The sequence below is a fragment of the Ambystoma mexicanum genome, chromosome 7p (assembly GCF_040938575.1).
Source record: "Ambystoma mexicanum isolate Mex_15411 chromosome 7p, UKY_AmexF1_1, whole genome shotgun sequence".
NCBI lineage: Eukaryota > Metazoa > Chordata > Amphibia > Caudata > Ambystomatidae > Ambystoma > Ambystoma mexicanum.
In genome coordinates, this window is record NC_090939.1 from 183302774 (window position 1) to 183326602 (window position 23829).

Sequence of the window (23829 nt, forward strand, 5' to 3'; positions counted from 1 at the left end):
AGGGGATTGGGTCCTCCGATGTATTCCATATCTATGACATGTAATCACCACAGCTTCGGAAACTTTTTTCTGCGTCCTGCGTCGATGACGTCAATGCGCCGTCGTCGAGGACCTCCTCCGACGTCATCCGATGTGATAAGTAGGACGCACGACGCCCGTAGCCTCAGTTCCGTTTTTTCCGCGAACATGTTGCTTCGTGATTCTCGGTTCACGCCTCGACTCTTTAGAGTTCTGTTCTTCTCGGTTCTTCGAACCTGTTCGTTTTGTGAAAATCCTTCTTGTGAAGATGTCTTCTACTTCGTCTTCGACCCCGCGTCCGGGTTTCAAGAAGTACGGGGAGTGTGGGTCCAAGATGTCGGTGACGGACTCGCACGACGCCTGCCTCTGGTGCCTCGGGGAGGCCCACGACACGGATGACTGTATCGACTGCCAGTCGCTCACGTCCAAAGCCTTACGCGAACGTAAGAAGAAGTTGTCGGTAGGTCGGGTGTCCAAGCCCAGGAAGTCGAAGTCTGCGGGGCTTTCGACGGATTATTTGAGGGGTGACTCTCCGCGTCATCGTCGGAAGTCTCGTGGGCCTCCTTCTAGGAGTCGGTCTCGCCACTCCTCAACCTCTTCGAGGCATTCTCGGAAGCGCCGACACCGGTCGTCTTCCAGGTCCTCTTCGGAGGACTCTGCCCGGCACGTCGCTTACCCCACCAGACGTGCGGCGCCGGAGGAATGGGCTTCCTTCGGGATAAAAATGCTGCCGATTCTTGAGTCGCTGGCTACTATGCCGTCCGCGCCCCCGAGTGGGGTCGGTCGTGAGAGGTCGAGAGACACCGCTCGCAAGAGTGGTCGGCACGAGTCACGGGAGAGGTCCCGTTCGGACAAGGAGACTCGTTCTTGCCGTACCTGTTCCAGGTCCCGGTCCTCGACGCGTTCGAGACCGTGTGCACCTGTGAGGTCTTCAAGGAAGACATCGACGTCTGAGGCGTCGAGGGCGTCCACAGGCTTTCTCGAGGCTTCGGCTCCGAGGAAGTCGTCGAAGCCGTCGACGCTCAGGTCGTCGAAGGGCACGCTCGGGGCTTCGGCCTCGAGGGCTGTGTCGACGCCGCCGATGCTGGAGGCGCTGCATCTGACGATTTCCTCGACGTCGACGCCGATCCTCTCGGCACCGATGCCGGTTCTCTCGACGCCGGCGCCGATTTGCTCGACGCCATCGACGCCTTTCGTGTCAGAGGTACCCCGTGGCACGGGAGAATCCCCTAGGAAGGCACTCTCGGGTGCCTTCTTTTCGCCACCTGGACTATATTTCAGAGGCGGATGAGGATTCTGATGGCCTGGTTCCTAGTCAGGTTCCAGATGAAATTGTCTCGGGCCATAGTCAGTTTGACGATTTGAGACAGTCACTGCATGATGCCAGTGGACTGGACACCTCTCCGGAGGTGGAGTTTTGTAGGCCTGAGCCTGGCTCTCATGCCGATTCCTCGTACCGGCGCCTTATGGCTAGGGTTTCTGAGTACTTGGGATGGTCTGCTCCCCCAGGGGAGTTTGTGCAGGATGATCTGACGGACATCCTTGATGTTGGTCCCCCAACTGATCCGGTACTGCCGTTCCATATGGCTTTACAGAGAAGGGTGGCGGCGGCTTGGACTGCTCCGGAGAGTCTCCCGGCGGTGGGCAGATCCTTGTCGCGAAAATACCGTCCAGCCAGTAGCGACCCCTGCTACTTGACCAGGCACCCTACTCCGGAGAGTTTGGTGGTGCAGGCGGCTATGGCCCCAGCAAAGCAGGCGTCGTACCCTACCATCCCTCCTGATAGGGACGACAAACGTTTTGATGGCTGGGCGAAGAAAGTGTTTTCTTCTGGTGGTATGGCACTTCAGGCGGCCAACTCCATTTGTGCCTTGTCTCGTTTCACACACACTCTGTGGAACTGTGTTGCGTTAGCGGCTGAACATATTCCCCGAAGGGGACGAACGGGATGGTTTCCTTGCTATGGTCCAGGATGGTAAGGATGCCATGTGTGAGTCCGTTCAGTCGGGTTTGGACTTAGCTGAATGTGTCAGTAGGTCCATGGCGGCGAGCACCGTGATACGCAGGTTTGCGTGGTTGCGGAAGTCGGGGTTTGCTCCTGATGTGCAGTCTCGGCTCCTCAACATGCCCTTTGACGGTGAACACCTTTTTGGCAGCAAGGCTGACGAGAGCCTTGAGAGGTTGCAGACCTCGAAAGCTGCAGCGAAGTCGTTGGGCGCTGCAGTTCGCCAACCTCCGCCTTTTCGTCCTAGGGGACAGCAGTGGAGGGGTGGTTCCTTTCGCTATTACTCGTCTTTCAGTAAAGCGAGAGGAGCTGGCAGTCAAAGGGGCCAACGCAGGGGTACCAGACAGGGTACCCGTGGTGCCAAGGCCGCTTGGGCAGTTGCCTCTTTGCCCTCAGGTAACGCCGCGGCCGCTCCCACTCAGTCATGAGGCCATGTCCCATGGTTCGCCGGTTGGGGGGAAGGCTGGCGCAGCATCTTGTAGAGTGGCAAGCCATTACTTCAGATGTGTGGGTTCTGGAGATCATAACCCACGGCTACTGTCTTCCCTTTCGGCATAGGCCTTGCGACAATCCACCGGGGAACCTCTCTTTGCAGAGTCCGGATCCGCTCCTTGCGCAGGAAATTCAAGCCCTGCTGGAGAAAGGCGCCATAGAACTGGTGCCTGTAGCGGAGAGGAACATGGGATGGTATTCCCCTTATTTTTGATTTCGAAGAAAGACGGGGGATTGAGACCCATCATGGACTTGCGCGGTTTGAACAAAGTCCTCAGGAAGGACAAGTTCAAGATGGTTTCTCTCTCTCAAGTCCTCCAGGCCCTTCAGCTTCAGGACTGGTTGGTGTCACTCGACCTCAAGGATGCTTACTTCCATGTGCCGATCCATCCCAAGCACAAGAAGTACCCGAGGTTGGCGGTTGGTGACTCGCACTTTCAGTTTCAGGTCCTGCCGTTCGGATTGACCTCCGCCCGAGGGTTTTCACCAAGCTCATGGTGGTGGTGGCAGCGCATCTCAGGCAAGGGGGGATTCACGTCTACCCCTACCTGGACGATTGGTTGATCAGGGGGAGCTCTCCCGAGCAAGTCCTGGATCATCTGTCCGTCACCTGCCACTCCCTTCACAGGCTGGGCTTCTCCCTCAATTTAAAGAAGTCCCATTTGACGCCAACATAGCGGCTCCAGTACATCGGAGCAGTGCTCGACACTTCCCTGGGGCAGTGTTTTCCTCCCCAGGTGAGGGCTCTTCACATTCAGCAGATGGTGCACAAGTTTCAGCATGCCCAGACGCTCCCAGCGTTCGAGTTCTTGAGGCTGCTCGGCCTCATGGCATCCTGCATTCTTCTGGTGCCAGAGGCTCGCCTGCGGATGAGATCTTTGCAGTGGGCGCTCAAGACGCAATGGTCGCAGTCCTCCGGCAGGATGTCGGACCCGGTTCAGGTGCCGCCCTCGGTCGCCCGGGACCTTCTGTGGTGGGCCGTCGAAGGCAACATGATGAAGGGGGCTCCTTTTTGGCTTCCCTGGCCGGAGGTGACGATCGTGACGGATGCATCCCTCACGGGTTGGGGAGCTCATGCCAACGGGCTGACAGTCAGCGGTCGTTGGTCTCCGTCGGAGTCCAGACTCCATATCAATCTGTTGGAGCTGAGGGCCGTCAGGCTAGCCCTGAAGGCTTTTCTGCCGACTGTGCGAGGAAAGAGTGTCCTGATCCTGACGGACAACACAGTGGCCATGCACTACCTCAACAAAAAGGGGGGGGCAGGGTCACTTCCTCTGTGCAGGGAGGCGATGCAGCTCGAGTTCTGGGCCATCCAGCAGGAAGTTTCGATCTTGGCAGTTCATCTTGCCGGAGACGAAAACGTGACGGCGGACGCTCTGAGCAGGCAGAGCACGATCTCTCACGGGTGGGAGTTGGCTCAGGAGATTCTCCTGGAGATCTTCGCCCTTTGGGGGACCCCTCAAGTGGATCTCTTCGCCTCCAGTGTCAACCGGAAGTGCGAAAGGTTTTGCTCGCGGGAATTTCCTCCGAAAGGAGCCTTGGGAGACGCGTTCGTGGTGGAGTGGTCGTTCCCGCTGCTGTACGTGTTTCCTCCAGTCACCGTCATCCCGCAAGTGCTGCGGAGGTTACGGAAGTTCGGTTCCCGGATGATCCTCATTGCTCCGGTGTGGGCTCGGAGGACGTGGTACCCGGACCTTCTCGACTTGTCCATCTGCCCTCCGCGTCGTCTTCCCTACCGAGACGATCTGCTCTCACGGGAGGGGGGGTCAGGTTCTCCATCCAGAGGTCAGATCCCTCAACCTTCACGCTTGGCTTCTGAAAGGTTGAGGTATATGGATTGGGACCTCCCTGAAGACGTGATGGAGGTGTTGCTTTCGGCCCGAAGGCCAGCAACAAAGACTCTGTACCGTTGCCGTTGGCGTAAGTTCTGCGACTGGTGCCGAGTTCAGAATGTGGATCCTTTTGCATGTGACATCCCCATGGTTCTGTCCTTTTTACTTTCTTTGGCCCACAGGTGCTTGCAAGTGGGTACCGTTAAAGGTTACCTGGCGGCGCTGTCCATCTTTAAGCGCTCGTCTGAAGAGTGTTCTTACTTTAAAATCCCTTTAATTTCACAGTTTCTGAAATGGCTCACTAATGTGTTCCCTCCGTCACCTTTCCTGGTGCCCGGTTGGGATTTAAACCTTGTTCTTAAGTTTCTTATGGGTGCTCCGTTTGAGCCTTTACATTCTTGCCCTTTGAGGCTGTTAACTCTGAAAACTGTGTTTTTAGTTGTGGATACTTCCGCTCGCAGAGTGAGTGAGTTACAGGCACTTTCAGTTAAGCCACCCTTCACTGTATTTCACAAGGACAGGGTTGTCCTTCGAGTTCGTCCTTCTTTTCTTCCGAAGGTAGTGACGGAACTTCATTTGGCCCAGAAGGTTTTTCTTCCGGCATTCTATCCTCCTCCGCATCCTGGTAAGGAAGAGGAGAGGCTCCATAGGCTTGATCCTAGGAGAGCTTTAAGCTTTTATGTTTCACGCATGTCCCGGGTCAGAGTGGACGATCAACTCTTTATTGGTTACACTGGAAAGCGTTTAGGGCAAGCTGTGACGAAACAGACTTTGTCTCGCTGGATTATTTTGGCCATCTCGGAGTGCTACCGCTTGGCGGGTAAGGTCCCACCCGCTGGCTTGCGGGCCCATTCTACCAGGGGTATGGCTACATCTACTGCCCTGCAGAGGGGTGTTCCTATTCGCAACATCTGTGATGCAGCCACCTGGGCTTCAGTACATACATTTGTATGTCACTATTCCCTTGATTCCATCCGAGCACAGGATCTGGCCTTCGGCAATGCGGTCCTTTGCTCTGCTATTTGATTGGCTATTCTAAATTTTTATTCTAAATTCTTTCCCTCCTCCTTGCTCTGGTACTGCTTTGGGAGTGTGTCATAGATATGGAATACGTCAGAGGACCCAATCCCCTCGAAGAACAAGTTACTTTCTTACCTGGTAACGTTCTTTCGATGGGATGGTCCGACGACGTATTCCATATCGCTCCCGCCCTGCCTTCCCCGCTGCAGAATTTCTTTTGCGATTGCAGCTTATGTTCCGCAAGGCTTTGTGTCTGACTGGCAGTTGACTAATGTCACACGTTCTGGGGGAAAAAACTACAACTGAGGCTACGGGCGTCGTGCGTCCTACTTATCACATCGGATGACGTCGGACGAGGTCCTCGACGACGGCGCATCGAAGTCATCGACGCACTACGCAGACACCACAGCTGTGGTGATTACATGTCATAGATATGGAATATGTCGTCGTACCATCCCATTGAAAGAACGTTACCAGGTAAGAAAGTAACTTGTTCTTCCATTGCCAGAAAAAAAGTGTAAATTACCAGCAAGAAAAAGGTAACAAGGATTACAGTTGTAGAGGGAGTAGAGAGAAGTGTGCCATGCTACTTACTATCTGTTGTACCTGTTTTGTGGGTTGTTCAATGCGTGCTCTTCTGTATGCTGTACCTGTTTTTTTAAAGGAAATTAGTATGAGGGACTGTAAGAAAGGCATGGTATCAACCAGTGCAGACATACACAAGTAATCTCACTGTTCAAGGGTGTTTATTGAACTTGAATGGGTTGGTAAAATGCCTATCTAAACCTAAGTCTAAGGATGGGAGCAAGCTACGACCATCAAATAACGCAGTCCTAGTGGAGTCTGTCAAAATAAAAGGGCCTATACTAATAAACCTATTGCCAATCCTTATTTCTAAATAGAAAATGGTGTGGGTTAACAATGTACGCAAAAGAAAAGTATTCAAGAATTGACATGTCAGGATAGTTGAGCAGTTATCTTCCCTTCCCCACGTTTTCAGCACGGGGCAAGGCCCTGCTTTGCACACATTTTAGCTTCTTGGCCAAAAGGTAACGGTTCAACACATAGGCATCAGGGCTTCCACCAAAGTCTCTCTCGCAATGACAGTGTCTCATGCAGAGGGCCTGATGCAGCAAACCAAACACAAACGTTCATTTTCTTTGTCAAGGTTTCTCTTTCACAAATTCAAGATTGGTCTCCCTGGTTCGGGCTCAGACCAGGGATCTCCCCTTGTCCAGGCTCAGATCCCCTTTCGATACCAGAATCGAAGACTTTTGAATGTGCGATGGGTTTTGCTTAAACCGTTGCAGGACCACTTTGATTCTCTTCACATAATTTGCAATTCACATTGCTTTGATTAACTTTCGTCAAGATACCGTACAGGGACCTTCCATTGAGCACATTCACAGTGCCAGACCACTCTGTCAACGGTATTCTATCTTTTCTTCTAATGTTCAGATATTCACCAGCAATTTAGCTTCACTCGTATCTTTCATCACACTCGTTTAACAATGTTCCTTCCAGCACTCAGTTAACAATGTTGCTGCTTGCAACCTTGACTTCAACACAGACCGGTCTCCCCAACTCACTGGCTGTTTTGTTCTCTGTTGCTTCTTTGTTCTTGGAGCCAAGGATGCAACAACAGTGTCTGATATCCTGCCCCGCGTTGGTCAATTACCCAGGAGGACCCTCGATATCTCTGACACACAATGCTTGATTCTTTAGCCTTGTTTTACAGGTCTCACGCTTTCTGCTTTGAAGGTTTCTTGAAAGTAACAGCTTCCTGTCAAAGAGGTCAAGGGTGTTGCCCCTCTCACAAACCTCTCATGCCTGGCCGTCTTTCTCCCCTTGTTCAACTGCCAACTTGAAGCTGCTGTACCTTCATGTGTTTTGCCTCGCTCAGAGTATGCTCTCATGCTCCAATTTTTATCCGTGTGGGCAAGTGTAATGGAAGTGAGGTTTGAGTGATTGTTGATAATTACCGGACCATATTATTGGGACAGGTCATGTACACGGCTCGGGTGCGAGTCTGTTTTCTCCAAGAGCGGGCTGTCTGTGAGAAAGTATTTGTGCAGGAAAAGGAATTAGTGGGGTTGAGTTTCTAAATATCCCATCGGGTAAGATGGGATAAACGTGTTATAGGGAAGAGAGGGAAACCACGTCTCACCATCCGGTGTCCCACTCCCCAAGAACCCCTCACCCAGGGGATCCTCCTGCACTGGTAAAGCCCCAGGGTCTGGATCCAAAGGTGATGGTTGTGCCCTGGTCAACTGAGAGGAGAGATCTGTGAGGACTAGTGGGCGAGACACCTTCAGGTTTCTCACACACCCTTCCGCTATGCAATGTAGCCGTATCTGTTTCACAGGGTAACCTAGAAAGAAAATGGACGTTCCCTTGGTCTTTGCTTTTTCGGTGTTCCACAGTGAAACAGTAGGGTTGCAGGCCTAAGAACCATTGCGTGACTCGAGGGTTAGAGGCTTTTCGTTGGCTTATTCATACGAGCAGTGATTGGTATGTGACAAGGGTGAACTTCCTCCCCAAAAGGTAGTATCTTCGATGGGTGATTGCCCATTTGATGGCAAGGGCCTCTAACTCCAGTGCGGAGTAGTTCTTTTCACAAGGGAAGAGTTTTCAACTAGTGAATAGGATAGGGTGTTCTAATCCATCACAAATGTGTGATAAAATTGATCCTAACCCTGTGAGCGAGGCATCAGTTTGTAACACAAACTCCTATGAAAAATCTATCTACCAACTTTAGGATTGGTTTCTGGCACACGGTTTGTTTTAAGTGATTATAGCACATGTCATCCTCATCAGTTCAATAAAGCTTCTGGGGTTCAGCGTACTTTAATTTGTTGGTTAATCTAGCTGTTTTATCCAAAAAAGGAGGAATGGACCTACGGTAAGAACCAATTAATCCTAGGAACACCCTAAGGTCTCTTTTAGTCTTAGGTGTGGGGGTACCTAGGACGGCTTTTTCTAGTTGGAGCTGGAAACTGCCATTCCCTACAAAGAAGGAGAGGTATTTCACAGCTGATTGGGCCAGCTTACATTTGGATGGATTGGCAGTTAAGCCGGGTTCTCTGAGGGATCCTCATGAAGATATATAGGTGGAAGAGATGGTCTTCCCATGTAAATGACTGTCAATATAATCCCCACAGATATCAGAATAGGGCTGTAATGTCTTGTCCATAAGCCATTAGAAAGTGGCTGGGGCCCCATACAGGCCAAAAGGGATGTCTTTAAACTGGAATAGTCCTAAGAGCATTGAGAACGCTGTCTTTTCTTGATCCGGTCCATTCACGGGGACCTGCCAATATCCCATGGTCAAGTCTAGGGTCGATGAAAAGACACCACTTCCTAGTTTATCATGCGTGGCATGGGATAGGCATTGAACGCTGAGATGGTGTTAGCCTGCCTGAAGTCTATGCAAAACCGCCAAGAATGATCCGGTTTGGTTACCAATACAATAGGGGATGACCATTGGCTACAAGAAAGTTCGATAATATTTGCCCTTAGCATCTTTTTAATTTCATCTACCACTATTTGTTTTCAGCCTTCTGGGAGTCTGTAAGGTTTTATATGGACCACTTTTCCCTTTGGAGTTCTGATATAATAAGTACCTTGTTCTCTACATGGTTTTTCGCAGAATACATCGAAAAGGTATGAAGACTTAAAACATCCCAGTCATCTAGGACGTTAAGTCTTCTTGCTTATGTCTAGATAGACAACTCAGAATGTGTTCCCAGAGAACTATCTCCTCCGGTATTAAACAAGACCATATTGAGGTGGATGCAGTAGAAGATTTTCTTTCCACTCCCTTAAAAGATTTTCATGGGAAAGGTTGGTCTTTTTCTTTTTTTATCAGGTTGGGCTATTTTATAGGTGTAGGCCCCTGTTTGCTCTAGTACTTCATGTGGCTGATGCCACTTTGAGACAAGTTTTTTTTTCAGAGTTAGGTAAGAGTACTAATCCCTTTTATCCTACTGAAAGGATCCTTCCATTTACTTTCTTGTCCTTGTCATAGCTGGACTTTTGTTGGGCCAGACCTTTTTCCATGTGAATGTGAACTAAATTCCAAACAAGGTTCATATGCTCTCATAATTGGGTAGCTGTTTGTATAAGGGGAATAGGTGCATCTTCCCTTTCTTCCCAGATCTCGCGGAGCATGACTAGGACATCTCTTGGTTCTCTACCTTAAAATAGCTCAAAGGGAGAAAAAACAGTGGATGCCCGAGAGGTTTTCCTCACTGCAAATAGGGCCCAGGGGATGATACAATCCCAGTTAATTCTATCCTGATCTACCAGTTTTCTCAAAATCTGTAACGCTCACCTGATTCCCGTAGAGGCGCCGGTCTTGACTGGGCGTATACCGTATCTTCAAAGGTGATGTGTAACACACGGCTGGCTCTTTGGGCTGGACCTCTGTGCACTGTATGTCTGGCTCGAAGGGTAAGATGTCTGCAGATAGAAAATGTGGGATTAATGAACTGGGTTATTGAATGTCTCTCTCTTCTTCCCTTTCTCTTCTCCTGTAGAACCCCAAAGGTTAACGCTCTCACCTTAGGTAAGTGAACGCCGTGCTCTCCATCTGCCTCGAGGCAGGGTGCTGTAACCAGTTTCTTCACTGGATAAGGGGAGCAGGCCTCTTGACTTCAGAGGACTGCTGTCCGTCGTTTACTGCACGAACGGTAAGTTTCGAGTAATTCTAATGTCTTTAAAGTCGTTAGTAATGATGTCTCTTGTTTTGCAGGGTTCCGGCGATGGCGGATGGCGGGCTGAAGGGAGTTGAAGATGGAGCCCGTGTGATGAATAGAAGCACCTGGAAGCACGTAAGTAAGCGCTTGTTGCCTGCTTCACGATGCGCTGTAACTGTCTTTTTATTTTGCAGGTACAAGTTCGGGGCGGCTGCAGGGTGCCAGAATACCCACTGGGTTAGATGTGGAAAGGAGTAATGGCACGTGAGTATTAAAGTTCCCCAATGTCTTTAAACGCACCTTGTTTTGTCTTTCAGATGCGGGATGCAGCGCCGAAGGCCTCCGGAGCGTGCGAAGAGTTGGTAAGCTTTTGTCTTTCAGATGCCGGAATGCAGCGCGAGGCGTTGGTGACAGCCGATGGACCAGGCAAGTGAAGAGCTGTCACTGAAGACCGTAATGCTAACCTGTTCTTTCTTGTCTTTATAGGTGTTGCTGAAGACTGGATTCAGAATGGTAAGCCTTTTTCCTTAAGCCCAGGATCAGATGCAGAAGACACGATGAGCGTTCTGCTGCTGAGGATGCAGAATAACGCAAAGCAAGATTCATCCATCGGGTGTGGTTTAAATAGCCTCCTGTAGTGCTTAGGTGTCTCCTTCCATAGCCACGCCTAGGTAAGAAAAGAGTTCCTGCTTTCCAGAAGAGTTCCAGTGTTCTGAATCTAGGGAGTGGCTCCTGCCCCACCCAACAGGAAAAGTAGTTCCAAACAGAAGAGGATCAGAGACTCAACTGGCAGGCAAGTAAGCAGCATGGTCTGCTGCAGGTAAGTCCACCCAAGCATTATGAGCCCGGCGCTTCCAGCGCTGGGACTGGGCATATTTATGAGCCTGGTGCCACTGGCGCCAGGACTGGGTCCAAAAGGTCCCAATTGGGACTGGTTGGCACTCGGAACCTGGGTTATGGATCTGCTTCCAAGGGAGTTGGGAAAACCCTGACCTTTTGGAAGCAGAGATCATGACAAAATCATCCTACGGATTTTATTGAATCTCTCAACCAACCCGTCCGTTTGGGGCAGTGGGGGTAAACTGAGGTTCTTAAAGTGGAGATATGTAGTAATTTCTGGACTTCACTCCTCAGTTTGCTCATAAAATTAGATCCCTAATCCGTTACAATTTCCTTGGGGAAACCAACCCTAGAAAAGAATGGTAAAAGGTGTTTTAAGATTTGTTGGGTTGTATTGTTTCACATAGGGAACTCCTCTGGGTATCGGGTAACGTAATCAACGATTAAGAGGACTTATTTATTACCCAGTCTAGAGGTCTCCTACGGCCCAATGATGTCCATCCTAATTCGGGAGAAAGGGACTTCAATGATGGGCAAGGCACTCAGAGGGCCAGGTAAGGGAATATGTGCACAGGTTTTCTGGCATATCTCACATGTCTGGATAAAGGTCTTTATGTCCGCATGGATACCAGGCCAGTAGAACTTCACTAATGTGAGCCTGGGTCTTGGATTGTCCTAAATGTCCCCCTGTCAAATAAGAATGTACAATCTCTAACACGATTTTACGACCAGTTTTAGGCATTACTAATTTTACCTTACTTAGACCTTCTCTGGAGGTTTCCTTTCTATACAGTAATCCCTGTTTCAGGAAGAAGGGGCTCTCCCTTTCATGTCCTTCTCCCTCAGGAATCATATGTTCAAAAGCCTCTGCGAGTGCTGGATCATTTGTCTGGGCTAAGGTTAAATCGGAAAGGATGGGAGGTTCTTCTTCCCTCTTTGCCTCAATGGTGGATGGTTCGTCCACCTGTCCGAGGCCTAAGCTACCTCTCTGTTTCGTCTGGTTTACTTTCTTCCTTTAAAATGGGGAAATTGAGCTTTCTCAAGAATTCCCTGTGCAATTCTGTCCCTACAATGTATTTCAGATTTTGGGGCCAGTCTTATATAGAAACCCTTAGGGGATATTAGGACTAAGTCTGTGGGAAACCATCCTTCTTTTCCCTGGAGGGACAGTAGTGCCTCTGCTACTACAAATGTTGAAGCATATGGATTCTTTCATGGCGGTGGAGGGATCTGAGGCTCTGTTACGTTTCTGGAATTTGAGGGTCCCCCAATCTGTCTCAATTGAGTCACATCCCAATTCCTGACACCATATGTAAGGAAGGCATGTATCATACAGTGAAGACAGACACAAGTGATCACAATTCAGTGGTGTTTATTGCACTTCAATGGGTTGGTAAAACACCTATCTAAACCTAAATCTAAGGATGGGACCAAGCTACGACCATCAAATAATAATAACGCAGTCCTAGTGGAGTCTGTCAAAATAAAAGGGCCTATACTAATAAACCTATTGTCAATCCTTACTTCTAAATAGAAAATGGTGTGGGATAACAATGTATAGGATACATTGACCCACTCAACAGAAATCCCATCCATAACCAAACTGCACTTCAGCAGTTAACAGCGAAAGGGCTGCGCTGGCTCCTTTTGAGCACCACGGCCTCGCATCAAAACTGTGTTTTGCAGCTACAAAAGGATGGCTGCACTATTTTGACAAGCACCATTGGGCAAGTTTTGACAGGGAGCACCCCGAGAAAGGCTGCCAGGGTGTGTTCCAGTGTATACTAAAGAAGCAAAGTGAAAAGCTGCGCTGCTTTGCTGTTAACCCGAAGGTTCCCATTGAAAAAGGGAAATATTTTACATTTAAAATGATGCCGGTCTGATGCTCCTTTCATCTGTTCTACATTATTCTGCTTTTATCAGTGAGGCCCTGCCATGCCCATCCATGTTCAGATGTGCTCCAGCAGAAGAGAGCATTATCCCTGAATAACAGTTGCCGTGCACAGAAGATCAACCCTCTACGGATTATGGCCCCTCAAGTGCTGCCGTACTTGCTGTCACTGGCCAAGGTGGGTCTGGCATATGCATTCATCAAGATTCATCTGGCGGCTATCTCCCGCTACATCAGAACTCTGGGGCGGTCGTCGCTGTGGTCTCCTCTCCTGGTGAAGGAGTTCATGAAAGGACTGTTCCGCCCATTCCCGCCGGTGAAGGCTCTGGCCCAGGCGTGGGACCTCAATGTGGTGCTGACCAGGCTCATGGGCCCTCCATTCGAGCCTTTGCATTCAGCGCTGCTGAAGTTCCTATTGTGGAAGACAGCGTTTCTTGTGGCCATCACCTCTGCACGACGAGTGGGAGAGATCCAGGCCCTCTCCTGTAAACCTCCACACCTGACATTCCACGAGACGAGGGTAGTGCTGAGGACGCACCCCTCCTTCATGCCCATGGTGCCGTCGGACTTTCATCTCAACAAGCCCTTGGTGTTACCTGTTTTCTTCCCGTCGCCTTCGTCGCCGGCTGAGAGCACTCGCTGGATGTAGCTAGGGCGCTGAAGTTCTACGTGGACCGCACAGAGAGTTTTCGGAAGACATCACAGCTATTTGTGAACTTTGGCGCTGCGAACCAAGGGAAGGCCCTCTCCAATCTTCCATTTCCAGATGGCTCTCTGGGTGCATCATACACTGTCACTGGTTGGCAAACCGACCGTTGCCCGGCCGTCCGAGAGCCCATTTGACCAGAGCGATCGCTGCTACTACGGCATTCCTGTCTGGTGTGCCCCTGCTGGACATCTGCACGGCTGCAACATGGAGGTCGACGCACACCTTCACAAGATTCTACTGCATCGACTGGGATTCCAGGGAGGAGTCCAGAGTCGTCCTGGCAGTGCTGCGCAATCTGTTCGCTTGAAGGTGACCCTGGTGAAGAGGTAAGAGATGCTTAATGTTGAGTTGTTGAAATGCTTAATGTTGAACCTTGCCACCTTCCGTGGTTGTGCATGTGTGTACTGCTATGTATTCTTGCATTCATGAGCATGTGAATCCATGCCAGACCCCATGCTGGAGAAGGAACAAGTTACTTACCTGTAACTGTTGTTCTCCAGCATGGGTCTGGCATGGATTCACATGGAAACCCTCCCGCCTACCCCTCTGCGGCTCTTTTCTTCGTCTTACTGCCACTTTACATTTTATCAAATCTGAAGATGGCTGCCTGGGGAAGGGCTTAGGTAGAAGGCAGTCATTGGCTGGGCGCAGTATGACCCAGAGACCACTGATTGGTTATTAGGAGAAAGACAGTTCAGAAACAAAACTGAAACTGATTTTTTCTTTTACCGAGGATTCCCAGCCTGACGGCGGGGAATGTTCATGAGCACGTGAATCCATGCCAGACCCATGCTGGAGAACAACAGTAACAGGTAAGTAACTTGTTCCTTCTATATTGTTCCTATGATGTGCATCTATTCCCCAGCCTAAAAACCGCATTCTGATTCTGTGTATTTCACCCGTTTTTTAAGAAAACCCTTTTGGCATGTAAAACTGAAAAGGTGAAAATGCAACTTTTACACGTGTGATTTTGACTGCACTGGGGTTCTCACTTTCAAATAGCTTTTGAACTGTCTGCCTTTTATGATGCAATGCTTTATAGTTGCTAGTAATGTTACATCCCTAATACTGTGATGAAACATATTTACCTCATTATTTAACCACACATAGAATTATTTGTCAAAATCCGAGTGTCATTTCATGCAATTGCGAATCAGTTGTGCCTCTTATTTTGTGATGCAAAGTCGGATTTTGATTCTGTTTGCTGCATAATATCCCTAACTCCTTGCTGCTTCCTTCTATCCACTCAGAATTAGATTAATTGTGGTTTGAGGGTACATTGCAGGGGGAAACCTGAACTCTGGTGCTATCTACCCTAATTGAAAAAGTGCTCCTATTCATTTGTGCTTTAGATATGTTTTTGTAGAAGGTTACTCAAGTGTATTTCAGTGGTTGCCATTGTAACTATCTCCCCATTGGTGATTGCTTCCCAATATAAAAATTGTGACTTTCTTTGAATTTAAAATAAATATGTTACCACCCACCGGCCTGGTTCATGGTCCATTGTTACCCAAGGTATTCGTAAAAGGGGGTGTGAGACGGGTTGGGTATCGGCTCAAGTGCTACATTAGAGGCTAAGGGCAGGAGTCCTGGTCTGGTGTGTGGCGCCTGATTGGAATCCTTCACAAGTTGGGGGCTCGGGCCGGGAATTAAGATTGTTTATTTACCTGTGACAGCTTAATACAGCAGGCTAACCTTCAAGGTAGTGATACTTTGTGTGGTTGGAACACTGTGTTACGCTGTAGAAGCGCCTCCCCAAAACAAAGATCCTAAGTATCAGGCCTGTGTATAAAATTAAAGCTAATTCAACCCCAAACTAGACAAAAAGCAACAGAATACAGATTACCCTTACATAAATTAATAAAGAAAGAACACTGTCCAAAATGACCAAAGTAGAGATCAAGATGGCTAGGGAGCACCTTCTGCAAAAAAAATGTGTCGATGGGAATGACCAGCGCAAGATGAAAAAGTCTGGCTTTAAGAAATCATGCAACAGGTTACTGCCATGGGCATGGACATGTGGCAGGATGGTGGCCTATTACACCAAGCTTTGAGCGAATTGTACGTGACTCTGAAAATTAATTATCTCCATATGGGAGTGATGCAGGAAAAGCATGAAGAAAATACAACTCTTGCGGAAAAGCAATCTGAACTCATAACTAAAATTCAGACTGAACTAAAACTAGTGGAAGAAAAATTGAAAAAGAGCCAAGAGTCCGAAGTCCAAGTTGAGAGCTAAATCAAACAGTTAAGAGGACTTGGCTCTACAACAGCAAAATAATACAGACCAAGAGGCCCAATTAAATAACTTAAGAGTGGAGTGTCAAGAAAGGGTTGACTCTTTGGAAGAGAGTCAACTGAAATTAAAACAAGTAAGAAACAATTATGCCAGCATAGAGCAAATGACCACTTTACAGAATCAGATAAAAAAAACTTGGAAGAGGAAAATAACTAATTATGAGAGACCTCCACTCTCAATCAGAATTTGATGAAGAACGCCAGAAATTAGGCGCCATAACACAACAAAGGGATGACCTGGCTGAACAAAGGGGCGCTCTGTATGAGGAGAAAGAGGCCCTAAACCAGGAAAGGGACAGTTTAAAAACCAGTAATCTGGAGAGAAGGGAGTCAGACCTCCAGGGACTGACTGGCATAAAAGAAGAATGTGATAAATTAATGGGACATAGGAGACAAATGGAACTCGAGCAGGCCATACAGGCTCTCAATGTGCAGAAAAAGGAGGTTTACCTCCTGCAACAGAAATTGTCTCATTGTTTCCAAACCATACAGGCAGCGCAAAGAGCTACTGAGGCCCTCTGTGAGGAGAAAGAGGGGCTCCACCAGAAGGTGGCAGCTCAAGAGTGGGGTCATAGAGGCCATTAAAGCCCTGATGGCTTATCAAAAGGCTCAGATATTTGCCTATTATCAAGAGGTAGGGGCTAAAAAGGAAAAACTAGCAAGATTGGAGATAGAGGGTGCTAGATTTAATCCAAACTGGAGGGTCCCCGAACAAGTAGAAGGACAGGGTATCCCCTGATCATAGTATGATGACCTCTGTACTAAGGGACTCAAACCCCTTACCCTTTATACTGTGTTCACTGCTGACTTCATGTCTCCTGGTTCCCATGAACCCTAAACCATGAGGCCGGCAGAATTAAATAGGTCTAGTATGATGGATCTGACAGGTCAGCGCCCCCAGAAATTGATGGACGGGCATCCCTGTATAGATACAAACATATTAAGGCTGATGTCTCTGACAAGGAAGTCTCCTATGAGGAGAAAGTCAGGGAATTAGATCTGCGGAAATACTACCTTCCAAGGGACCAGTTGGTTCAATTTGTAGAAAGACAGAATTAAATGACACCCAAAAAGAGCATTCGAAGGGATTGTGTCCTCCCACGTATTCCTTATCATTGATAATCCATTCAGCTTGCTGTGGCCTCAGACATTATTTCCAGTAGAGGGCGCTGCTCATCGACGTCCCTCGAGTCGGTGTCCCTCGACAGCCTCCGTATCGGTGCTGACGTCATTAAGAGTACAAATAGACTCGCGCAGCGTCCGTGGCTTAGTTCGGTTTTTCCGTGCTTCATGGGCCTCGGAAATGTAACGCTCGGTTCCTTTCTTCATTAAAATCTTTCTTATTCTTCGAAAATCTAAATTTATAACAATGTCATCTTCATCCAAACCATCGACTCCATGGTCCAGTTTTAAAAAATGTTGCGATTGTGGAAAGAAAATGTCTTTAACGGACCCTCACAGGATCGGTTTGTGGTGTCTGGAATCGGAGCATCACTGTTCGGAGTGTGAGGACTGTATGTCCAAGACAGCGAAAGCCTTGACGGAGCGTAAGGGGAAATTAGAAAGAGGTAAGGCTTTTAAAACTTCTACCCCTTCAAAAGTTTCTTCGGCTGAGTTGAGGCATTCGTCTCCTCATCGTCAAAAGAAACATTCCCGATCGAGATCTCGAAGCGGTTCCCATCATTCTTTGAGATCGAGACATTCTAAGAAGAGGCGCCATAGATCTCCCTCTTCTTCATCATCTAGTTCCCCGGAAAGGGTCATCTGTCCCACGAAACACAGCTCTACGGCTAAGTGGGAGGAATTTCATAAAAAATGCTTATAGTTTTCGAGAAAGCGGCCTCAACCCCCTCAGAGACGTTTAAAGGTGATACCCTGGGTGAAAGACCCAAAAAATGTTGTGAGTCGTTGAACCCGGCGAATAAAAATACTCAAGAGCGTCATGAACCCTCGAGTAAAGGCAATAAGACTACGTCATCAATGCCGTTGTCGAAGATTCCTTCGGCACACAAATCTGCGTCATCAATGCCATTGTCGAAGGGACCTTCGACGCATTAATCCGCCTCATCGATGCCATTGTCGACTCCGATGAAGGATAAGTCTAGAACTGCCTCTACATCACGGGCACCAGAGGTGTCGAAAGCCCCGACCATGACGTCGAGAGTACCATCGACAATCTCGACGATGCAGAGTAGGATTCTGATCCTCTCGAGTCCGAGGCTTTTTCCAACATTTTTCTACGCCTTTTACAGGATTGTCGAAGCCTACAACGTCCACGTCGCCAACCGTGACGTTTTCTCAGGCAGTAACAACAAATTTGGCTCCTTCTCTAGAAATGGGTTTTAATCCATATCCGAGGTCCGATTACTTTAGAGCCTTGTCCTCCATATATGAAGAAGGGGGGGACTCTGACATTGAAAGAACTTTTGGTCTACAAAGGACTACAGTACTCATTCCAGAGGAATTCATCTCTGTAGAAAATAGGTTAAAAGACCTACATGAGTCTCTACATGAGGCAAGTGGTATAGATACATCTCCAGAAGTAGAGTTTGTTAAAGTAGAACCTAGAGAACATGCTGAGATACTGTATAGGGCTCTAATGGCTAAAATAATTGAATTTATGGGGTCGACTACACCTGCACCTTCTTTTCAGCAAGATGACCTTACTGATATATTAGATAAAGGACCCCAAGAGGATCCCGTTGTCCCTTTTCATGCTGCTCTGCAAAGGAAAATATGTGCAAATTGGGAGACTCCTGAAGTTATCCCATCAGTAAATAAAAAACTCTGCTAAATACAGAGTATCAGCTTCAGATCCCGAATATCTGAGCAAACATCCAACTCCAGAGAGTTTAGTTGTGCAGGCAGCAACTTCATCAAACAGTAAGTCGGCATACCCCACCATTCCAAAAGACAGAGATGATAAAAGATTTGACGCCATGTCAGAAAAAGTATTTTCGGCATGTAGTATGGCGCTTAAATCAATCAATGCCACTTGCACGCTAGCAGGATTCAGCCACACACTTTGGGAGTGTGCTTCATCTGCGGCTGCCTGTCTCCCAGAAGGGGAAGAACGGGAAGCATTCTTAAACATCATCAGGGATGGAAAGGATGCAATGTGTGAGTCCCTTCAAACAGGCATTGACTCTGCCGACAGCATCAGCAGGGCCAATGGCGGCGAGTACCACAATCCACAGATTTTCGTGGTTGCTGAAGTCTGGGTTTGCTCCAGATGTGCAAGCCAGACCTCTGAATATGCCGTTTGACGGCACTTCTCTATTTGGAAAGAAGGCCAATGACAGTCTGGAGAAATTGCAAACATCCAATTTGGGGCTGCAGTCCAGCAAACTCCAAATCGCCCCACAGGTACTTTGTGGAGGGGTTAGTCCTTTCGCTTTTACTCCGCATTCGGAAAAGGCAGAGGACTGCCAGCTCAAAGGGGCCAGAGACGATTCACCCGTGGTGGATGGGTCAAAGGTACAAAATCCGCACCAGCAGGTGCTACTTTACCCTCAGCATCTGCGTCAGCCGCTTCTAAACCTCTGAGGTCTCCCCTCACAAGACACCAGTAGGGGACAGGTTAACAACATCTGGCAGAATGGCAGGCTGTTACGTCAGATGCTTGGGCATTGGAGACAGTTGCCCAAAGTTACTTCCTGCCTTTCCTTACAAACTCCTCAGAGTCATCCACCAGGGAACAACTCTTTGAAGCTTCCAGACCCGCTCCTTTTGCAGGAGATTTCAGACCTGCTAGAGAAAGGTGCTATAGAACTTTTACCTGTAGCGGAGAGGAACAAGGGTTGATATTCCCCTTACTTTCTAGTACCAAAGAACGACGGAGGATTGAGACCCATCTTGGACTAGCGAGAATTAAAGAAATTCCTCAGGAAAGACAAGTTCAAGATGGTAACCCTTTCTCAGATGCTTCAGGCCCTCCAGCTTCAGGACTGGTTGGTATCTCTAGACCTTCAGGATGCTTATTTCCATGTGCCAATCCATCTCAAACACAGGAAGTACCTGAGGTTCGCAATTGTCAACTCTCATTATCAATTTCGAGTTCTGCCATTTGGCCTTGCCTCTGCCCCGAGGGTCTTTACCAAGCTAATGGCGGTTGTGGCTGCAAGTCTAAGGAGGGAAGGGATTCAGGTCTACCCCTACCTGTACGATGGGTTGATCTTAGCAGTATCCCTGGAACAAGCTCAGATCCATCTAGATTATTTTTGCCACTTCCTTCACAAGCTCAAGCTGGGCTTTTCCCTCAACTTACAGATGTCACAGATGATACCATCACAGCAACTCCAATTCATTGGAGCAGTCCTGGACACATCCCTGGGAAAAGCCTCACCACCAGAAGTGAAGGCTCAAGATATTCTACAGATGGTCACCAGGTTTCAAAATGCCCAACGTCTACCAGCCTTCGACTTTTTGAGGTTGCTCGGCCTCATGGCATCCTGCATCTTTCCAGTGCCAGAGGCTCGCCAGAGAATGAGATCCCTCCAGTGGGCACTAAGGACCCAGTGGTCACAATTCTTAGGGAGAAGGTCAGATCTCCTACTAATTCCGGACAAAGTAGCTCGAGACCTTCATTGGTGGGCCTGTCGGGAGAACATCTTAAAAAGAGAACAATTTTGGCAACCATGGGTGGAGATAACAGTAGTCACAGATGCTTCACTCACAGGATGGGGAGCCCATGCCAACGACTTGACCATCAGTGGTCGTTGGTCTCCATCGGAGTCCAGACTACACATCAACCTATTGGAGCTGAGAGCGATCAGACTAGCGCTGAAAGCTTTCCTGCCATCCGTTCAGGGAAAAAATGTCCTGATAATGACGGACAAAACAGTGGCCATGCACTACCTCAACAAAAGAGGAGGTGTAGGGTCACTGCCACTGTGCAGAGAGGCAATGCAGCTCTGGTTTTAGGCAATTCAAGAAGGAATTTCTCTATCAGCATTTCACCTAGCCGGAGAGAAGAACTTGATGGCAAATGCTCTGAGCAGGCAGAACAGTCTCCCACGAGTGGGAACTAGCTCAGGAAGTCCTTCAAGAGATCTTTGCCCTTTGGGGAACCCCTCAAGTGGATCTGTTTGCCACCAGTATCAACAGGAAGTGCGATCAGTATTGCTCAAGGGAATTTCCCCCAAGAGGAGCTCTAGGGGATGTGTTCATAGTGGACTGGGAGTTTTCACTTCTGTACGTGTTTCCTCCAGTCCCAGTCATTCCTGAAATGATCAGGAGGTTGAGAAGATTCCGGAAATCCATGATCCTAATTGCCCCGGATTGGGCCAGGAGAACGTGGTACCTGGATCTTCTAGACACGTCTATCTACCCTCCGATTAGTCTTCGGCAAAGAGAGGATCTTCTCTCGCAGAAGGGAGGTCAAGTTCTCCATCCGGATATCAGAACCCTTCACCTTCACGCCTGGTTTCTGAAAGGTTGAGATACAAGGATTGGGATCTCCCGGATGACGCCATGGAGGTGTTGCTTTCAGCCAGAAGGCCAGCAACAAAGACTTTATACCGCTGCCGTTTGAACAAATTTTGCAGCTGGTGTAGAGAAAAGAATATTGAACCCTTTTCATGTAATACACCGATGGTGTTATCTTTCTTGCTTTACTTAGCAAATTCAGGTCTTCAAGTTGGTATGATCAAGGGCTACCTCGCAGCGCTGTCAATCTTTAAGCGTAGTGCTGAGGAGCCTTCATATTACCTTTAGTAATTCAATTACTGAACGGATTAACTAATGTTTATCCCCCAACACCTTTTCAAGTTCCATTGTGGGACCTAAACCTAGTCTTGAAATCCCTAATGGGTACTCCATTTGAACACCTTCATTCGTGTTCATTAAGGTTCCTCACTCTTAAAACAGTCTTCCTAGTGGCTTTAACTTCTGCTAGAAGAGTGAGTGAATTACAAGCTTTATCTTGCAAACCTCCTCATACAATCTTTCACAAATATAAGGTTGTTTTACAAGTGAAGCCTAATTTTCTCCCAAAGGTGGTCTCAGAATTCCACATTACTCAGAAAATAACTTTACCCTCGTTCTATCCTCCTCCCCATCTAGTGAAAGAGGAAGAGAGATTACACAGGCTGGATCCAAGGCGTGCCTTAAGCTTTTACATTAGCAGACTTGCAAGAATCAGACATGCAGACCAATTATTTGTGGGATATACAGAGCACAAATTAGGTTTCCCAATTACAATCCAAACCATTTCAAGGTGGATTATTTTAACTATTATAGAATGCTATAAATTGGCAGGAAAAGAGCCCCGTCAACATTTTAGGGCTCATTCAACCAGGGGTATCGCAGCCTTTTCAGCGCTCCAAAGAGGAGTATTCCTTATCGCCCCTCCCATCCGCAGTATAAATTATCCCTTGTAGTTGCAGCTTACACTCCAAGGTTATTAACCAAATTCATGCAAAGCAAAACTAAACGTCACAACGGAACTGAGCAACGGACGCTGCGTGTGTCTATTTGTACTCTTGATGACGTCAGCGCCGATAGGGCTGCTGTCGAGGGCCACCGACTCGAGGGACGTCGACGCACAGCGCCCTCTACTCGAAAAAAATTCCCAGGCCACAGCAAGCTGAATGGATTATCAAAGATGAGGAATACGTCGGAGGAACATCCCATCGAAAGAACGTTACCAGTTTGGTAAGGAACTTGTTCTTCTGAAGACCTCCACCCAATCAGGGCAGTGGGGGGGGGAATCCTCTGCCAACCCTGGAAGCAAGGAGGAGTCAGAAGACTACTATCCTGTGCGCCACAGGGGATCAGAAACTAGGCCCCACCATTCTGCGAGCCCCTCCCAAGCTCACAGAATCAGAGAGCGCCTAGAAGATCATAAGGGGTCCTCCAACAGTAGCGCCTCCGAGTCTGAGGGCGAGTGGACCCAGGTAAAGCGGCAAAAGAAGGCAAATAAACTAGAGAGTTCTCGTGAAAGACCCCATTAGGCAGATCAAGACCATTAGGAGTTTCATACCCCTGTACCACAAAAACACAAAATATTCTGTCTCAGACCATTTGGAACTTTATGAACAAATGATGGACACTTTTCACCTTAAAGACAACCAGAACTGCATAGAGTATGCTAAATGGATGTTCTCTCCGGAGTACTCCAGCTTCTTTGCTGGACTGGAGGACAAAATCCATTCAATATGGTCCACCTACAAGGCAGCCATCTTGAAACACTTTTCCGCACAGAGAAACCCCGAGAGGCTCGCAAAGCGGCCTACAATTTTCATTGCGGGGAAGATCAGCCCCCACGAGAGTTTGTGCAGGAGCTAAAATGTGCCTTTGCACAAACCAGTAGGAGGGTACGCACGGATAGCAGAGAGTTTATAACTACCTACTTTCATGCGCTCCTGGGTAATAGAGCAGGCTACCTGTATTTATGAAGTCCAAAGACCTGCAGAAAATAAAAACTTGTTAAAAAAAAAAAAACAGCCAACAACCCTGCTGCTGCCAAGATGGCAGAGGGGAAGGTTGCCCCCTTTTTAGACTTAGAAATAGGAGGGGGGTTAAAAATGCACCTACCCAAAACCAGAGGCTAAGAAGGCCTTTGGGCCAATCGGCAACAGGGGGCAGTCAGGGAGGTAATCCCACCAATGGGACCCATAACTCTTCTGATTATGTAAGTCCCAGATACAAGGGCAACCAACCTATCTTGGGTTATGTATGGACTCCCCCAGCCCAAGGGGCATGGGGGAACCCACCAACTAAGTACTCCCCCAGGAAACATCCCTCCTAACTTCCCTCAGGAGGGCAGTAATCCCCCCCCCAAATCCTGGGTTAAATTTCTTTCCCTGGTATCCTCAAAACCTCAACCTACAGGCTAACCCTCCTTTTTTTTCCCCGGTTTCAGGAGCCCAGACAGCCCAATCTGGGAGAGGGGAGATAGGAGAGGGGAGGCCAAGGGTGGAGGGTGACCAAAATCCCCTGTATCCAGGGTACTCCGGGAGAAGGGATAGTTACCCTTGCTGTGAACGCCCTAGGTACGAACAAAGACCCCGTACGAGCTAGAACAC

The 23829-nt window shown here is 48.4% G+C and overlaps 1 protein-coding gene across 5 annotated transcripts in view; it reads left to right on the forward strand.

The window, feature by feature from the left end:
• The window catches only part of PRDM15 (PR/SET domain 15), a 1394990-nt gene that overhangs the window by 1314567 nt on the left and 56594 nt on the right, over positions 1-23829 (forward strand). The gene's annotated exons all lie outside the window — the stretch shown is intronic.